Source organism: Cydia splendana, chromosome 23 (assembly GCF_910591565.1).
Source record: "Cydia splendana chromosome 23, ilCydSple1.2, whole genome shotgun sequence".
Taxonomy (NCBI): domain Eukaryota; kingdom Metazoa; phylum Arthropoda; class Insecta; order Lepidoptera; family Tortricidae; genus Cydia; species Cydia splendana.
This window is the reverse complement of record NC_085982.1, coordinates 6858327-6879502: the sequence shown is the minus strand read 5'-3', so window position 1 is coordinate 6879502 and position 21176 is coordinate 6858327.

Genomic DNA, 21176 nt, shown 5'->3' with positions numbered 1-21176 from the left:
GGGTTGCCAGATCGAAAGGCGCTATTATCGGGAAACAATATCAATTTTTCGGGATTTTGGGACTTAAGTCGGGAAAAAAAATACATTCAAATTAAAGTTATGCATTACGTGTGGTCAATTTACAAACAAATTAAAAATAAGCATCGTAAAACCTCTATATAAAAAAGATAGCAAAGAAAATATCAACAATTATAGACCAATAGCACTTATTCCTAGTTTCTCAAAAATTATAGAAAAATGTATTTATAGCAGTGTATCAAACTACTTTGAAAGCAATAATCTATTTGCTAATGAGCAAAAAGGTTTCCGCAAAAGTATGTCGATTAATATGGCTATCTACGACTTAATTCAAACGGTCCTAAAAAGTTTGGATAAAAAACGTCCAGTCTCTGCGTTATACATGGATATGTCGAAAGCGTTCGATGATGTTGACCATCAAATACTTTTGGACAAACTTTTTCGCTACGGAATACGTGGCAATGTCCATTCTTTAATAAAATCTTATTTAAGCGGTAGGAAACAAATCACTCAAATTAATAAACTGTGTCCTAAGTCGAAAATGGAACTAACATACTCATCAGATGTAAAGGAAGTTTCTTATGGTGTGCCACAGGGGAGCGTTCTAGGTCCCCTGTTGTTTCTCATTTACATCAATGATATGCCAAATACTATTGATCATCCAATGGTTCTTTTTGCTGACGACAGCACCATTATATTCTCTGGGAACATTCTGAATGCTTATGAGGCTGACATAAACAAAACATTAAGTAAAATTATAGATTGGCTAACGAATAATAACTTGAAAGTTAATTTGGACAAAACAAAACTTATGACATTTAAACAACGGACTAATTATACACCTAATCTAAATGTAGCTTATAAGGGACAAAGAATTGATGAGACTGACATGACCAAATTTCTAGGATTGAATGTAGACGATAAGCTGACGTGGAAATATCAAATTGACTCTATATGTAAGAAACTAAACCAACATTCATATGCATTGGGGCTATTCATAAATTACGTCATTTCAAATTAGGGGGGGGGGGGGTCTGGACATCGGATGACGGTAGCATGTCGTAGGAGGAAACGGGGTCATTTGAAGCATGATTTTTGGATGATTTTAGGGGGGGGGGGGGGTCAAAAATCGTCAAAAAACGATGATGTAATTTATGGACAGCCCCATTGTATAATTTAAGAAAAAGGGTGAACCCATCTGCAGTGCTTACCGCTTACCATGCCTTTGTAACATCCACTCTAAGATACGGCATAATTTTTTGGGGCAACTCTACAGACCGAGAAATGGCATTTCTAGCTCAGAAAAAGTGTGTAAGATCCTTGTGCGGTATTAGCTTTGAAGAATCCTGTAAGCCTTATTTTCAAAATCTCAAGATTCTAACTCTTCCTAGCCTATATATATTTGAAATGTGTGTTTTTGTAAAATGTAACTCCCATCTATTCTTAAACTTTAGAAGCTCACGATTACGGGGTAAAATATTACATTCTGTCATACCTACAACGATGCCATTCCAAAAAATGTGGTCGGAATGGCCCCAAGAATATTTAATAAAATACCACAAGACATTCAATTGCTAGAGCTCAACCAGTTTAAAAAAGCCTTGAAACTGTTACTGATTCGAAAGAGTTACTACTCAATAAAAGATTTTTTAGATGATAAGGACTTGTAAATACCTATTATATTTTGACATGCATGCTCTCAACATTTGTATGCCGTAAGGCGCCACATAGTGAAACTGACTGAACTGTACTGTAACACCCTATAACCTATGTTGGACAAATAAATAATTTTGTATTTTGTGTTTTGTAAGTAATTGTATTAAAAACAAACGATTTTTTACATTATTGGCACTACGTCAGCTCGCTCGCTCGACGACAGTTCGGAACTTGAAATTATTGTTTTATAACGTGAAGCTGTTTTTCGGGACAATTTTCACTTTTTCGGGAATCGGGAACACATGCTGAAAATCGGGAGAATCCCGCCGAATCCCGACCATCTGGCAACCCTAGGTATTCCGCATGGTCTAATAAAACATGGTCTTCCATTCCCAGAGTGACACGCGATTACGTCACAATAACATTGCCACTTTATTTCAACATAACATGTTACATGGGTACATTATACCTATGGTTAATAAGTTAAAATATTTCTTTATAATTTTATAATTTTCATTTATATGTATTTTAGCTTAAATTTTACAATAACACGTCATTTTTAATTACTCGTTAGCAATATCTTCCGATTCACGAAAGAAATTTCAGACTTTCGGGTAATTCTGTTTATACTACTGGCAACACAGGATAGCGCTGTGGACATTTGACAATTCGGATCTAGATAACTTCATGCCCTGACCGTCATCCTTGTCGAACGCGTGTTAATTGTTATTTCCTTCTCGCTCAGTGTCAGCAGTCGCAGTGTTTTCCAAACTTTTCACGTCGTAAGCTTGGTAATTAATGTGTAACTGTGAATTCGTTTTTTAAACGTTTGTCTTGTATAGATAAATAAAGTTTAATTTAATACATTAGATTTGTTTTATTTTACTATGTTTCTACATGAATAACTTAAAATTAATGCCGTTAAAATAATTTTCACCGTTGGTTAAAATTCTCCCACATTTCAAAGTTTGAGAACCTGTAAACAGCATGATGACGTAGGCGCGTGTCAGTTAGGTCATACGCGAATCTCGGAATGGAGTACCAGGCGGAGTATATTATTATACCATTGGTATTCCGGACATTTGGGAGGCATGCGGAGTCGGAGTATGGTTACGGTTAGACATAGGTAACAAAATCACCTGTATAGCCCGCTCCACAACGGCTATAGAAATGTTAAGAAACAAAAAATCTTTACATGACAACAAGAGCAATGAAGACAGTTTGCTGCAGCTGAGCTGGTAGCTGTTTATCGGCGGAGGTCAAAGAATACTGGCCACTCGTTTTAGTGTTTTAGGTTTGCAGAGTTAGCTTCCGACTCTGAAAATATGTATGAACTTTGTAAAAAATGTACTCGTCAAGATAATTAATTCTTACTATAAGTATGTTAACTCATGTAAGTGAATTGTAATATTCTTATGAGTAATAAATTTCTTTTAAACCTAAAATGACAGCCTCATCAGGGCCGTCTTAATCTATGCTAGGGCCCTTGGGCACATAAGAATTTGGGGCCCTTTTGGAAAGCAACGAAAGCGAATTAAACTAAAATGTTTCTTCTATGATCTACTACTTATTATGGGTAATCAAATATACTGTTATTGGCCCCCTGAGGACGGGGGCCCTGGGCACGGGCCCCATGTGCCCTTATGGTAAAGACGGTTCTGAGCCTCATAATATTGTATTCAAGTCGGTGCAAAGTTAACTTAAACGCTTCACATACCTTATCTACTTAATTCAGTCATCCTAACATGTCCTAACACTCCTAACTGGCATCCTATCTAGGATCAATAGTAGTTTGTGTTACAAGGGATCAAAATGATATATTTCCGCCAAGGGCGTACTTTGAATCCTGAATGAAGCGATGGATTCAAAAACAGTGTCCTAGAACAAAAAAGTGCCACTTTGATCCCCCCTAGAAGGGAAGAAAAGTGCCACTTTGATCCCTCCTAGCGGGGTAGAAAAAGCCCTTTTCCGAGTAGGTGATGTAAAAAAAAGTTCCTAGTTAGTGCAGTCAAACTCTTACTAAACGTGGTTAGTGAGACCAAGACAAGTCTGCAACGATTTTGATAGCACACGCAGTGCAAGTGTTATTTATACGTCATAATTTAATAGAAGTTTGACGTTTAACACATTCACTGCCCCCAACGCACATGTGCGTTCACCGTCGTACAAGTTTGTTCCTAGGTCACGCGTTCAAAAACACTTGCACTGCGCTACGTGCTATCAATATCGTTGCAGACTTCTCTTGGACTAACTCTACACCTTTACGTTTTAGGATTCTAAATTAAGTAAGATGTGGAAAGCGCTTTAGGGTGGTATTCTACTTGTCCAATTTCTTTGTCCAATGTCAGTGCGTCTCACTCTCTCATTAAAGCAAAATGTGAGACGCAACACACATTGGATAAAGAAATTGGATAGGTGGAATACCACCCTTAGCCAGGCTCTAGACGGATTTTAGTTTATTGTCTATTATTTTAAACCCATAGACAAACTCGTATCATAGCATTGTATTTGTAGTTGCGTCACAGGGTATCGGTGTCGCCTTTGTACGGCTTCGCGGGCTTCGTCTGCCATCGATCGGGGTTCGAACCCTGCCGGGTTCATACTTTACTATTATAGTTTTTAGAATTAGTGAGTTCGAGAGTTTATAGTATAATCACAGAATAAATAATAGTAATACCGTACAGAAAGGAAACCACGATCATAACACGGGTTTAATAACAAACGTAAAATCAGACGAGCAAATCATAAATCACTCTATACCCCAGGGAAGTGTAATTAGTTGTTTGCTATTTATAATTTATATAAATGAACTCCCTAAAGTCATAGACAAATCATGCGTGTTATTTGCGGATGACGTCTCAATCCTCACATCATGTCTAAATAACGACACTCTGGACCAAGGCCTATTGACTTCCTTGAAACGATGTGACCCTTCAAAATTGTGCATGTGTTGTCCGTTCCCAGACGAGATTGCCAGTAATTAACATCAAAATATTTTACTACAGCAACATTGCTAGAACTGGCTTTGTCTATATATTAAGGCCCCGTTCGCACGGCAGCTTTTACAACGCGCGTTAAAAAAGCGTTTGAATGACACAAATGGATAACCATGTATGTATTCACACGACAGCGGTGGCGCTTTTTATCAAACGTTGTTGGATTTTCGACTTTAAGCCTTGGTCGTTAAATCGAATTTAGAGTGCAGAGAGATTCAATCGCTTTTTTAACGCGCGTTGAAAAAGCTCCCGTGAGAATGAGGGCTAAATATTCTTTATTTATTTGAATTCTTAGGCTAGGTGATTTATAATATGAATATAAAAGTAAAATATAAAGACACTTACAAAACAATAAAAAATACATATAAACACATTATAAAAAACCTAACCTAGGGTGCAGCTGGCAGCGGGGCTTGGCCCAAGCTGCCGGTGGTCAGGGCCGCAGAGTGAGGAACCGACGTATTATACGCGCCGTGTCCAAAATAACCGCCTTCTGCATCTGACCCTTGATACAACCACCCAGCGAGAGTCTCTCTAGGTGTTGGTTGAGGCTCTTCGCTATAAGACCGTTCGCTGACACAACTATCGGAACAATGATTGTCGAGTCAACATCCCGCATGGCGGTAATCTCGTGAGCTAAGTCTAGGTACCTACTTGCTGGACTTGTCCTTCTCGGCCTTCACGAGATTCTCATCATGGGGGATGGTGACGTCGGCGAGCACTAAATATTATTATTAACAGTTTTGATTTCTATTTTGTTTATGGAATTTGAAAAATGAAATAAAGCTTTCGATATCGATCAGCCCAACGACAGTTGTCAAATATCAAAATATTTTAACCATTCTTATTTGTTCGAAGCTATTAGGCTCGCAGGGTTGTCAAAAATGACAGATTTGTTTAAAAGGAATATCTTCGCTAGGGGCTATTCATAAATTACGTCATTTCAAATTAGGGGGGGGGGGGTCTGGACATCGGATGACGGTAGCATGAAGTAGGAGGAAATGGGGTCATTTGAAGCATGATGTTTGGATGATTATAGGGGGGGGGGGGGGGGTCAAAAATCGTCAAAAATCGATGACGTAATTTATGGACAGCCCCCTAGGCTTAATCAAAGACATATGTAACTTCGTATAAGACGAATAAAGTCTAAGGAAAAAATGTGCCTCGGAATTCAAGTAAAAGTCATTCTCAAATAGATGCCGCACACACCTTTAGCCTATCCTCGGCTAGATGGCGTGACGGCACCGTTTCATATTTAACAATTTTAACACATAGATATCAGTGAATGAACATGGATCAAAATGATATAAACATAATAAAATCATTTATCCATATATATACATTTTTTTATAACTTTATACGTTTTCATTTTGAGTTTTAGTCGTGTGTCGATAGATGGCAGTAAATTTACAGTGACTACAAAATTTACAATGACAGGACCCCTCTATACTATCTATTCTTTTTGGCTTAATGGATCAAGGTCGTAGATTTAGTCGTGTGATTTTTAATATTTTTATTGTCAAGGAAATCCAGAAGAAATATATTTAAATTGAAAAAATAAATAAATATCGCATATCCTTTAAACATTACGGTCATCTTTAGTTAGATATAGCCAGAATAATTACCTGTCTTCATCTTCACATAGAGGTGTGTCCAAGCACGCCACTAAAGCTTTCTGAGATCATGCCCTTGTCTAGTTATCTAAGGTCTCTATCTCAAATAGCTGAAAAAACATTGGTATATTGCACAATTTTCTGGAAGGAAGAGAAATCGATTTTAGCCGAAATAAAATAATAAAAGTACTTACTTTAAAAAAATAATACATAAATGCCTAGATATGTCGTCTTAAGACATATTTACCAGCAAGTAACAAAAACCTATTCACTTTACAAAATTATATTTCAGATTCGTTACAAAACTAGTGACACCCCTATAATGGCTGCTACAATTTCAAAATCGAACGCGACGCCGTGTCTATGGTGTAGGTACGTTTTATTTTTTCAATTTCAAAAATGGAATGGAAGCTCCGAATGTTTATTTTTTTAGAATAATGGCATTGTTTGTGGACATGATTTCACGTATCTCGATCAAAGGCGAAGTATTTGGAACCATAGATAAACTTTTTTTAACGTGACAGTGCGTTTTTGATACATCGGTCTTCGAACGTATGAAGAGTGTGAACTACTTGTTAGATCTGAAGATTTTAAATATTCTATATTGGAAGCATCCATTCAAGGATGTAAGTTAACGGATGTTAGTTCGGTTATATTAATCATTAAACTCGGTAAATAGTTATGCAGGGAGTAGATGATATTCCGTTCACAAACTTTACTCTCCAGTCAAGGAAAACATCGTGGCCATAGGTGTGGTACTGGTACTGTGGTACAGTCAGTCAGGGTATTACATATCGACACAATATGTACCTATAGGCCCCGTGCATGAACTATAGGGGGCAGCATAGGAGTCGTCAGATTTTTGGCGCGAGGCGTAAATGTCTATGCTTCCGATGTAGCCCACAAGATGGCAGAACCTACTCCCTAGATCCACGACTTTATTGCCCATAGGTAAGTACATTAAGTTAGAGTCAGTCCATGAAAAGTCTGCAGCGGATTGGATAGCCCACGCAGTGCATGTTTTATTTTAAACGTCAAACTTCTATGAAATTATGACGTATAAATGACACTTGCACTGCGTGGGCTATCAAATCCGCTGCAGACTTTTCTTGGTCCGACTCTAGTGTGTATATATTTTTAGCATTTTATCCGTGTCGATATTTAATTTTAATACCTTGGCTATACAGTGTACATAGTACATACAATCAGGTCAAGTATAATTTTAACGTATTGGTTGCCAAGCAGAGCACAACGAAATTAAAAAGTTGGGGGCAAGATCTGAAAGTTTCCTGAGGTTTCCTGTATTTCTCATGGTTGAAGTATAAAACGGAAACTCGAAGGACGAACAATGAAAGCTCAAAACTTTTTACGACCGACACCGCCAGAGTTTCAAGTTTCAAGAGTACGAGTTTATAATCCTCCGTTTGTAAACGTAACTACATAATTAATAATTAAATTCATAATTTTCGTTGAAAATCAGAATCAAGCATTAAGCCATCGGCCCGCTGTCAACTTGTGTGATTTAAAAAATCAAACTGTCAAACCCGCCCAGAGATACGACACACTTGTCAAATTATTTTTTCTTACGCCACGGGCGGGGGAATCGAGTTCCGTTGTCAAATTAGACGCCGTGTGTTCGATATTTAACACTTTGACACTGGCTGATAAGGGGTCATCCATTAATTACGTCACACGAATTTCTAGGTTTTTTGACCCCTCCCCCCCCTTGTCACATTTGGTCACATTTGGCAAACCCCTCCCCCCTAGTGTGACGTCACATTTTTTCTACGAAATCGCCAAATCGAATTAAGTAAGTACCTAAGTATTATTAATATTTTATCAAAATATTTTTGACGATATAAATATTAGTAATTTTATAACCCAAAACTGCTTAGGAAAGAAAATTAAAAGAATAAAAACGATTATCGTTTTAAAAACTTGTTATTTAAATGTACAGCGAATAAAATAATTAAAAAAAAAATTTCGGTTACTGATGAAGTTAAAGTGACGTCACAAAGTTTGTGTCTCCCCCCTCCCCCATGTCACAATATGTCACATTTTCTTGACCCCCTCCCTCCCCCTAAACGTGTGACGTAATTAATGGATGACCCCTAATCCCAGACAATATTTTTTCTTTTTTAACCGTCTCGAGTGTCATGGGTGCCTGGGTAATCCTTTTAAACGCTGTCTTAGTAAATACCTTCATCGTATTTCTTGGCTTAGGTACTGTGGCGCGGATGAAAAAATTGAAATCTGAAACTGGAGAATTTCGATTTCAGTAGGCTATTTAGGTTGGGTTGAAGACCCGTTGAGTTACCGCAGTTAAAAGTCGAAGTCTTCTTTCTGATTTTTTTCATTTTTACGATTTTTAATTAGGTACCTACGTGAAGTTGTTTAATATATATAGGACACAGATATTCTCTCACACAAGGGCTCTACAGATTATATGTTTGTCTATTCTCAATAAATTTATTTTTATTCTACGAATACTAGGTTGCCTTAGCAATTTTTTATAGAGGTGGTCATCCGCGCGGTCGTCGCGCCGGCACCGGCCAGCAGACGCAACCCCTTCCTCCGGCCTGTCATTATAGACCCTCTGTCTAGACAGGTTACGGGGTCGCCGAAGCCACCCGGCCTGAAGGTCCCCTCCATCCAACACTCGGGAGTTCTCTCCCTTGCTGAGAGTTTTCCCTGTGCGGAACCCTCCAACCCCCCTGACGGCAGCACCGGTAAGAAATCCTTGGGAGATCCCACCAAGGAAGCACCCAAGATCCCTTCCCTTTCTTCCAGATTAAAAAGATTGAGAAGGGACTTGGCACTCGAGGAGGTTTTCCGTCGTAGCTTCGCTCGTGCTTTCTTTTACACAACTATCAAAGTTTGAACTATGTAAGTACCTTCGGGATAGGTTTTTGGTAAATTTATATTTTTTTTAAATGGAAATATGATGTATTTTGATGTGTAACCTTACTACCTATAAAAATCTATAGAGGCGATCAAAAAGGCAATAATATTTTCACACGCAATTGCTTCTATTTAACAATACAATTCGACAAGTCACTCCAACGCATCTTATTGTTGGACAACAAACTACAAAAACCAACTTCTGTTCCTTGTCTATCATAGTTTGACTTGTATTACTTTCACAATCTCTAATATCTCTCTTAGGCATATAGAAAATTCAACTTTAAATACAGGTATCACGGCTGATTTTTCAACTGTAATTTGTAAGTTGTTAAGAGGTTTTTTAAATTATCATTCAATATGTCTATCTTATTTTTTATGATATAAAGACGAAAGTTCATTTTTGCTTCTCACCAATCATGTTCTAGCACAAACAGGCAACTATAAGACTGTCCCACGATCGAGCGTAGTTTTTCCGAATCTCTGGGTCAGGTTATATTAGGGAAGAACCGATGAATGAGACAAAACTATTTGTGAATATAGCTATCCTTCGTCACAGGCTTCCCTAGTAGCGTATTGTCAGTTATTTGCTAAATCATTGATCGACGATAAATATGGATCTATGGAACATTGACACTTGCCTTAGGAGGCAGTTTGATTTAAATGATATCAAAATCTTTGAAGAGCAGGTGTGCAAGTGTTTCTGGTCTTTGCAAAACAAAGTTAAAAGTACAAGTTCTCAGGTAGGTAGTAATATTGTATGTAATAGCAATAAGTATTACACTTACGTAATGAAATTAGGTACCTAATGTAAGTGTAAGGTAGGTATTAGGTACCAGAAACAGACAAAACAAGGAAATGATTGCAAAAATAATCCTAATATGAGTCAGTGAAATAGGTACCTACATAACAATTACGTTAGTTTTTGAAAATTACTTCATTGATCCATAATTGAAATTATTAAAAAAATCGTGATATCTTCAATTTTTTTTAAAACCATCCGAGCAAACCCATAGACAACGAATAGCTACCTAAATAAAAAAGAAGTAAAAGATTTTGAAATTTGAATTTGGAAGCCCAATTCGGTGTGGCCAGGTCTAAAATGCGTTTGTCGTGTAATCCTCTAGGGATGTGGATTATGTTTTTCCTATTTATTCTTTACTTTTTAAATTGTCGCGTGGGATATGGCGACGGTATGCCGGTTTATTAATTTCGGATCGGTCATTGTTACTCGATAGTGATTGACACTTTGTAAGGTGTATAGCGTGTGATTAACCGAACCTGATACGACATTGTTGCCAGTTATAAAAAGTATTGCGTAGGTATCTATGATGGGTGTTTTGTATTCGCTATGAATGGGATCAAATTGAATTGATGCAAATTTAAAGAATACAATATACGTGGTGTTAAAGGATTGCAATATGCATTAAAAATGTGTGATAAAAATTCGTGATAAAAGTTCAAGTCAATTGCAATTTTAATTTCATGCTTGGGTTTTTGTTTATTTCTTAACAGAGCAAAAATAGAGTCACATTAATTGGCACTCTTTGTTATGTAACATCAATTGCAGCAAATTTAATGCTAATTAGTGGTTTTGGAAGCTTACATGCTTCCTTAGCAATGCAGTCTGCGGTTATTGCGTGAACAGTCTTGTCTAGACAATATCATAAGTATATCTATGTATATATGTATCCATATTATGTGCAGTATTGCTTTGCAGATGATGTATGTTGTATGGGTTCCCTCATTTATGCTTCATTTCCATTCTGCCATCTCGGAATAGGCGTGAATTTAGCTTCCATCCTTTAGGAACATTCCAATTTTGAAAACATTAAAAAATATTGCAAATAAACAGAGTTTGGTTTCCGAATTTGTGATTAGTAATCACAAATTGGTTTAGGCTAAGTTACTTAGGCAGCGGCAAAGTTGACCAACCTATTATGTCAGTAGGAAATAGCAGAAAATCGAGAAATGAAGGTATATTTTTTTAAATATCGCGTCTTTTTGTAACACATTGGTTTGCCAGGATATATACCCCTTGTTTACACCATGTTTCTGGTCATCACGGCAGTTGTACGAGCTCCGAACACCAGAAACAGCCAAGTCAGTAATCTAACATCTTTGACTTGTGTGGCCGCTCCCTAGAGGCCGCCATTGTTGTCGGCTTACTGTGCTTTTCCTTTAGTTTTTCGTGTCGATTTATCTCTAACATCGCTGGATGTTTCGGAGTGAGGTTGACGTTTTAGTAAACTTAGACAAGCTTTGTTTTGTATTTACTTTGAAGTACTGGCTTCTTTAAGCAACAAGTACTAAAAAGTACCTACTTTACCTACTTTTTTTGAAACATTATTGAATATAATTGAGGTATAAAAGAATTAATTTATTGACCCAAGAAAAAAACAACATAATAATAACAGCATACCTAGGTACCTTCAGATCCACAGCGCAGGCTTCGTCATCATACAGATAGCTCATCCACCTCAGGTCAGGTTTCGTCAAAATAAAACGTACATTTTCACATATGTCATCTGCAACACGCATCGTCAAATTTAAAAGGAAATTGGTCATTAGAATACAACTTCACACATAATAATAAGCCATAAACCTATGCTACTCATTATTATTTATTTATTTGGTTTTTAGGAAGGCACTATTCCTAATCAATATTCTTTAATTGTATACCCCGTTGTTTTTTTTTTATTTTTTCAATTCGGGACATCGCGACTGTAATTCAGACATTCCACTTCATTAACTATCCTTATTAAGCTTCGTCACTGCACATCATGATGCAATACCTAACAATACCTACCTTTTCGTCTCCCAAGGCTCAAGACACAATTGTACGACAGGCAACTCGCGCTAAAAAACCGGCCAAGTGCGAGTCGGACTCGCGTTCCAAGGGTTCCGTATATTACACAATTTTTAACAATCAGTGCCGGATTAAGATATTTTGATGCCCTAAGCATTTCTAGGTGCCCCCTCTCCCTAGGGTCATCAAGATTACATTGATTTTTTGGTAAATTGAGAGAAGTTCATTGCCGCATTACAGCTGAGAATGGAAATCAGTCACATCATTTTATCACGAAAATTGACAGTGCCGCAGCAGTAATGTTGCAACAGAGTACCTAATGCTGTTGCAGTCGCTACCCGAATGTCACCTTTATCATAGCGTAGAAAGTAATAGAAACGCGAGCGAAGCGAGCGCGGAAATTTTTCGATATAAAAACGCAATATGATAGACAGTTGTACATTTTTACTTTTAGTATGGAAATCAGTCACATCATTTTATCACGGAAGTTGACAGTACTGCAGCAGTAACGTTGCAACAGAGTAATGTTGCTGCAGTCGCCACCCGAATGTCACCTTTATCATATATCCTTATAAAGTAATTGAAATCGCGCGAAGCGCGAAAATTTTTCGATATAAAAACGCAATTTTAATTTTAGTCCCAACCAGGCGTGAATCCAGGATTTCATACAGAGAAGGGATGGGACAGTTTTCTATCAGCCTAGCTTCACATAGGGCTCGATATTTAAGGGTCTCAGCGAGGTTGTTTTCATGCATAAAATATGCAAGAAAGCAGAGAGCTTGGAATTGAATTGGCGAAGTGTGAGAAAGGCAGTAGGCCCAGCTGCGAAAAAGGAAAGCTTGGATTTGGATCCACGCCCAAGTGTAATTAAGGCAGAAGATCAACTTTGCCGTAAGGCAGAAGGCCTCGTATAAGACCTAACGCCGAACCGCAAAAGAGTGGGTTGAAATCGAATCTATGCATGTAATCACGACTCTTCTACTGCTACCGATTGTTTCCCAAAGAATTACGCGCCATTATTTTTGCAAATTAGCTTTTGGACAGCTAAAAAAATCGTGTGGTAAAAACGATGTGTCTGTCCCTAATTTTAAAATTTGTTCACCTTTTTCAACCTGGCATTTTGGTGCCCTCCCTGAACGTGGTGCCGTAAGCACGTGCTTGTTTTGCTTATTGGTTACAAAGTCTTTATTAATTCAACCATTAAAGTCGACGAGTACAAAAAACTTTAAGCTAGCTCTCAATTTAACATTTTTTTTAAACATTATTTTTAATTTGACCTTACAATTACTCGTAAGTAGGTAAGACCGTTAAATATTTAAAATGATTATCTTATCAGAAAATTATCACCAATTACTCTAAGAAAACTACTACTCTAAGTAATCCGGCACTGTTAACAATGTATTTTTTATGTGAAACGTGAGTGAAATCTCTTTAAAAAATCCGTAGGGGTCGGATTAAAAACTGTAATTAAGTCCGACTCACGCTTGACTGTACATTTCTAATAGGTTTTCCTGTCATCTATAGGTATAGACCTATTTTATGTATTTTTTTCAAAATGTTAGACCTAGTAGTTTCGGAGATAAGGGGGGGGGAATGGTCATTTTTTGCCTATTTTCTTGAATAACTTCTAAACTGTTGATTCGAAAATTATAAAATAAAGTATTTGAAATCCTTACAATAAGCTCTTTCATTTGATATGTAACATGATATAGTTTGAAAATTTTTTTTTTTCATTTTTTCATTTACCCCCCAAAAGTGGCCCCCATGTTTAAAATTTATTTGTTTACGTTACATGTCCGTATTCGGGTCACAAACTTACATATGTGTACCAAATTTCAACTTGATTGGTCCAGTAGTTCCGGAGAAAATCGGCTGTGACAGACGGACAGACAGACAGACAGACAGACAGACAGACAGACAGACAGACGCACGAGTGATCCTATAAGGGTTCCGTTTTTTCCTTTTGAGGTACGGAACCCTAAAAATCACCAAAGATCGCTGACGCAAATCCGGGCACAGAATAAAAAAATATGAAAAAAATAAAGGACTCTATGGATTAAGAGGCACGCTACATTGCCGATTATAATTTCCGAACGTGAAGAATTGGCAGTATCTTTTTTTTATGTTTTTAGACCCAGGTGTGGATTTGCCAAATACTTTTTAATTGGGACGTCTTGGGCAACCCTTACGGTTAAAAAGTGGACAATGGAGTCAGTGGGGGGTGAAGGTATGATACGTTGTATCTATTTGTGATGAAAGAAGCGTCTATGTTGAGTAAGGTCTGTAAGCATTGAAGAGTAAAGTGCGACTTTAAGGTACTCGTGGGGTGCCTTATAGAGTAGGGTTAGTTAGTTAGAGTTAGTTCCTCAAACTCGAATGTTCTTAAATGTTAAATATTTACTTTACATATTCCTGATTTAAATAAGTGCCTGCCTACCACGTGAAGTACTCCCCTGACTATATTTTATACAATAGACTCTTTTTTTTTTTAATACCATTGATCACGAAACTTTATTAGCGGCATTGTTACTCTATTATTTTATAATTAGTGCCTATTAGTTGGCGTTATCTGAAGGAAATCATTGGCAATGTGTCACTTGGGGTTTTTATTAAAGTTGGTAGGGTAGGTACTTATACTGCTAACCCCTTAATATTGGTACAATGAAAAACTAATAATTTAATGTACTTGCCTAGTTATAAATATTGTTACCTGCAATAAAAATTAAGCAAGATTGAAAACGGAAATTGTTGGATTATTTGGTAGTTGATCTGATTTAGAAATCCAGTCGCATCCTGTCCGTCACAAACATTCCTAGTTTAGGAAGAACATCCGCCTCATTCAAAAATCGAACACATTAAACCGTTCCGCCCGACTAATCCCCAAAGAACTCAAATCTAAACCAATTACAAAAAAGCGACCGAAATAGGTATTTAAAATCAAGATCTATAAAAAACACAAAGGTCACCTTCCGATCCGCCAGGAAACGTCTACGTCGAAAAAAAAACACAAAAATATAACCCCATAATTCACAATTAAAAACTGCTACTGGTCATGCCGCATGCCCGAAAGTATACATAATAAATTTCTACCTTAAAAAGGTCTGACTGAAAAGGGCAGGATACTGGCACAAAGGCGGGACAGGCGAGCAGCGAGAAAAAAATAGTTGTTTATGATCATTTTGCCGCCAACGCTCCGAGTTTAAATTTAGAATTATACTACAGATTTCGTTCGGTAGCTGCCCGAGAGAAAGCTTGTAATCGTAATAAATATTATAATATTATTACAATACGTACTTACAAGTCTGGAATTTCTTGTGTAATACTGTTTATTATCTAGTCGACCCACCTTTACAGGTATGTTTAATAGAAAGGCCTTAATTGTTTCTGATACCTAATCTAGTTTGAAGCATCCTATATTTTCTAGTAGACCACATACAGTTGCACTTAAAACATAAAGTTTGTTATTTCTACCTACAATTTACTACAGACATTATTTTGTTACAACTTCGGCTACAAACAATTTGATGGATGGGTGGAATAACAAATACACCTGTGTACACGGCGAAAACGAAAAAAAAAACGTTCATTCATAGAGAACGGAACTACATTCTAAGCTCGGACAAAGAATATCGCAGGCCATAGAGGTTCTCACGTTTTTTTGAAATGACAGTAGCAAAATTTATATTTTGCTCTTAAAAGGTTTTAATTGTTGCCAATAGTTGTTAATTGAGGTTTATTGGACTTAAAATGCTTAAAGCTTCACGTACACACATCTTTATAGCGTATAGTAGGAACATTGTAGTGTTTTAATAACTAGGATGGGCTATAAATGCAACCATAGCAAATTTATAATAAGATTAATAAGTTCTGAAATGTTATGAATTGATGTAAATTGTGGTTTTAAGTGGAATTTGTTTTCACGAATTTGTAGGTTGCAGTTGCAATGCAATGAAATTAATATCAACTGAATAACATATTTTAAAAATCTAATTACACCTCTTGATCTTTTTACAACACATATCTGGTGGCTTAGCACGGTCGCGTTTTTATCCCTTGGCACCATGCCTGTCACGTTCTAACAAGTATGTAAGTGCGAAAAGGACGCGCATAGTGATAGTCGATAAAAATGGAACCGTGCTGAGCCCGCTGGTATCAAATAAGCATCTAATAATCGTACAAAACCATACTTATCACGTCAAGTACTTAATGAGACATAATCCACGGTCATGGAGCTTCACTATCTTTAAAACGCGCGGGAACTATTGTTTTCTTAATTCAAAGGGGTACCACAGACAAAACATTCGATTTGGCGATAGCATAGACAATTGAATGGGCCACGCGGCGGCACGCGGCTGGAAGTGGCGCGCAAATTGAGTGCTCCAATTACGGTGTCGGGTGTCTATGGTACAGTGGGAGGGTTTTTTTTTTAATTTACCTTCATCCATGTCTTTTGAAGTTGTAAATAGAGCCAGAAAATATCTATCGATTTAACAAATCACGACTTTGTAACAAAAAATTGTGTTTCTGATAATTCAGCTAAGAGTTAGGTGCGATAAACGAGCTGTAGGGTGTAGGGCTTCCAAACAGGAGGTCATAGGTTTAAACCCTGGCTTACAGATATGCAAGTTGCGGAAAGTTTCCAAAAAGTTGGAAAAGTTCTCGGAAACTTTAGGTAAATTTCACAGGAGACAAAGGGATCTTGCATTTTGCCAATGCAAAATTTCGATTCCTCTTCAAAAGTATGAGAAGTATCCGAAGTAGGTACGCAATTTTGGAATCTCTCTGGCTGCACATTAGTACATTGGATTGGAATGAGCTTCTTAAAACCACTTTGATATTTGCTGGTAGCTCAAATAACGTGAAAAAAACAGACAACTAACAAACAACGAAGAGGTAGGTTACAAATTTCCCACCTCGTGAAGTTCGCCGGTGTACATAGAGAGTTGTTCGTTTTGATCATTAAGTATTATATGTAATATATGTTACGTGTTACGCAATATATACCAATACATTTAACTAAAACTAGCTAGGTACAGGTAATAAATACAAGCAACTTCTTGACCCTATATCTCTCTAGTCTCTAGTCCGACAGATGATTGCTTTAGATACGACAGCAATAAAAGCTATCTCTTCCCTTCAAAATGAACTCATAGTCATGAATGTGTCTGACTCGCTAAGCTCACTTTACGACCCGTCCATAAAACACCCTGTATCCACCAGAGGGGCTACCGCGAAAACCGAAATTCGCAAATTGCGGGGATCTTACTCTTTTACTCCAATGAAGGCGTAATTAGAGTGACAGAGAAAAATGCCCGCAATTGACGATTTTCGGTATTGGCGGTAGCCCTACTGCTCCTTATTTGCTCGCACGTGACCTAAAATGGCCGCGTTCGAAAATCGAATAAATCAACAGGATTGCCGGCTAATCGGCGCGCGGAAACAACCGAGCATTTCCGAAGACCCAACCCTCTATTCCTGTGCCATTCGGAAAACCAGTATAATTTTGAACCCTGTTCCCGTACGGTATTTGAGAATGTTACCTAAGGTCACAGTTGGGCTGGATGGTGAGGCGTGTGGTCGGCAAGCGAATAGCTAAGACCGGAGGAATTAATTGTAAACGAATAGGGTAATCTGTAATGTAATCGTGCAATATTTATATAGGGTAAAGTTAAGTGAACTACCATGCTAGATTAAGAGTGCGTGAACTGTGCGAATAATCTTTTTTAAATGCCATTACGCCGGCGAATAAGGGCCTATCAATTAAGCGAGTGCCGTAGGCTATGGGTGTTTGCAAAGAGCAGTCACGCCAGTCACATGCGTATTGCCGAAAATGTAAATTATTGCGAACTTTCTAACGGGGATGGCGCGAACTTGTTCAGTATACATAAAAACAAGCAATTTTCAAGAATTAATTATTGGGCAATGTTCATCACAGCTAAAACAGTAATTTCTTGGGAGCTGTGGTAACCTTTTCACTTGGTGTTAGGCGACACTATCGCTTCTCTAAGTCGCACCAGTCCTGAAAAGTTGATGATGCCGCCCTAGGGTCAATTTATCTTCCATTTAAATCGTAAATGGGTTTTGGCTACGTACGAATTTCCACTCAATATTTCACTGCTTAGGCAAAATCTGAAAATATTGAGCATTATAAGTTTGATGAAGATAATTCGTGGGGAGCTTACACCGATCATTTCCCTCGATAAAAGGGACGACAAATTGAAAAGTCGAGTTCGGTATAATCGAATATTCTCGATTCGCTCAATAGCCACCCACATCAAAGAATTTTTCAATCTAATTCAATAAATCGTTCGTAAATTACCAAACAAGCAGAATTGGCACTCCGTCTTAACACGGAAACGACATTTGGCCATTTTGTTTCGCGCGTTCGAAATTTGAATTTGTACTTTTTAAATTGTCTATGGTTTTTCTGTGTTGCCAGCGCGGAGTGCGAGTGTTCCCGAACTTTGTGCTGAGTAAAGAAAATTGAATTTTGTAAATTTCAAAGGAGCCCTGTGCGGTAAAGCGTTACGATTCAATTTAGTTGAACCGTCCGAAAAGTAAATTTATTGCATTACTCGTGCATGAATTTGCATCGTTTTCCCTCTTTGATCTATTTTCTTGCCGATTGCTATTCGGCGGAATTTTCACTTTCGTAATACGCGGTTTTCTCATTTCCCGACATTGGATTTAGATGGTTGGTTGGGTTAGAAAGGTTTATTAGATAACTAGGTACGGCTTGCATGAAAGCAAAGATTGGGTCTTGTAGGCACCGTACTACGTACACTTTCTGCTCCCTAAATCTTTGCTTTGGTTTTGATACCGTTATTTGGGTGATGACTTTTATAAAAACCTAAATCTAAGAAAGCTATAAGTATTTGTTTTTCATTTTGAGTAGCGTCCAATTCTACCTATTCTCATCATTTCCTATTTTATAATATTTAGGTTTTAACTTTTAACAAAAAGGTTATCCAACTTGGAACAGATTTCCAGGGTAGGTACCTGGAAATGTATAGTTTAGTACTTTCATAATGTTTTGAGACATCACCTAGGCTAGGTATCATGAAACATGAACTATAATTACAACGTTTATAAATTATTTAAAAGGGTCAGGATTTAATCGCATACCTATATAAATTTACTTTCCATAATGTCAATACCCAGGGAGGAAAATTAACAAACAAACGACGAGTTATGTAATTTATCTATATATAACATTTTTGAGAATATTGCAGGATTGATATTTATGATACCAACTGTTAGACTTGGAAAATGAATCAATTACACCGCTTTCCACTGAAAACCGCACGTAGGTATTTAACCACCGACACCGATACCCCCGCAACTCGACATCAATCGAAAACTCATAACCGTCAGATGTATTAGGAAAATGAATAATAAATCCGTACCACAGACAATAGCGGCATTAGGTGCACCATAGACAAGGAGTGATTACGAGGGGGTAACACAATCCGTACGTCAACTCTATTATTTATGGATTCTTTAACATGTAAGGACGTGGGGTGAGGGACATTTGGCGCTAGGAAGTGTTTCTTCTGCCTCAGAGGGCTCGAGAGGGCTTTGTACGCGAATTGTTTGCCCAGGTTTATTTTAAAATGTAATGTAATAGTTTATGCTTTTTTGAACACATGGTCTATCTATAAATGCATTTTTTCAAGAATTTAAACGTAGGTGCACCTAAAAGTATCTAAATCCAAAAACTCCCATTTCTAAAGTATTTTCCTAATTTTAAAACGGGCAACACAGCGAATCGTAAATAGTTCCTGAAAAAGGGTGACCATACGTGCCAATCCGTAGGTTTACCACCGTCGTGATACAATTATTTTTCATGCGTAGGTATAAGCCTAATAACTACTATTTACCATTTACTTGCAGGTTGCTAAGTATGCTATTGAGTCTTAAGAACCAGGGAAAACATATACATACTTAGGTATAGGGGGAGTGCATGAACTATAGGGGGCAGCATAGCAGCCCTCAGATTTTTGGCGCGAGGCGTTAATATGACGTGTATGCTTCCAATGTAGCCCACAAGATGGCAGAAACGTACCTACGAGAACGGTAGATGGTAGCACTTGCTTTGGCAATGACATGTGCACATATGTTTCCGATTCAGACCACGCGCCTAACTAACTACGTAACGTTACCATGGAGATCCGTCCACAACGTTACCATGGAGATCTGTCCACAACGTGACATTTTTAGGGTTCCGTACCCAAAGGGTAAAACGGGACCCTATTACTAAGACTTCGCTGTCCGTCCGTCCGTCCGTCCGTCCGTCCGTCTGTCACCAGGCTGTATCTCACGAACCGTGATAGCTAGACAGTTGATGAATTTTCACAGATGATGTATTTGTGTTGCCGCTATAACAACAAATACTAAAAACAGAATAAAATAAAGATTTAAATGGGGCTCCCATACAACAAACGTGATTTTTGACCAAAGTTAAGCAACGTCGGGAGTGGTCAGTATTTGGATGGGTGACCGTTTTTTTTTTGCTTTTTTTTTGTTTTTTTTTTTTGCATTATGGTACGGAACCCTTCGTGCGCGAGTCCGACTCGCACTTGCCCGGTTTTTTTCGTGCATGCTACCGCTGTTCATCGATTTATAAGACGTTATCACGTCAAAAAAATCAATAATTATATAAACACGCCGCGCCATACTTGTAATTAAACAGAAGTATTAGAATAGAACTATCCGTCAAAAAGAAACTCAAGATTTGCCATTATTAGTTAAAAATGGAAATTAAATATAACAAAATGATCCTAACAAACTTCAAAATAAGAACTTATTCCCTAAGTCAAGTCTGCCAACTGCGAAACAGCAATTAAAACTTGGAACGAAGTACAAACTCAAGAGAAGCGTACAATACTAATTTACGCTAAATACGGATTACTCCGGGCTTTAATGAGCTGTCTGATTGGGTATTTCGACTATTAAATAATATTAGCGGTATACGTTCGCGAGTAATTATTAAATGTTAGTAGAGTCTCAACTAATAGGTACCTACATAAGTATTTAACGTCGTTTTTCCTATGTCAGTATAATTTACAAGAGAAAATCGGTTAACGTAGCTAACGTAATTTCATTAAATGTTATGATATTCGTGGTTTGTCATCGCGATGTATGGTTATGTTTCTTAAGTAATAGGTACATTTGCCATTTTAT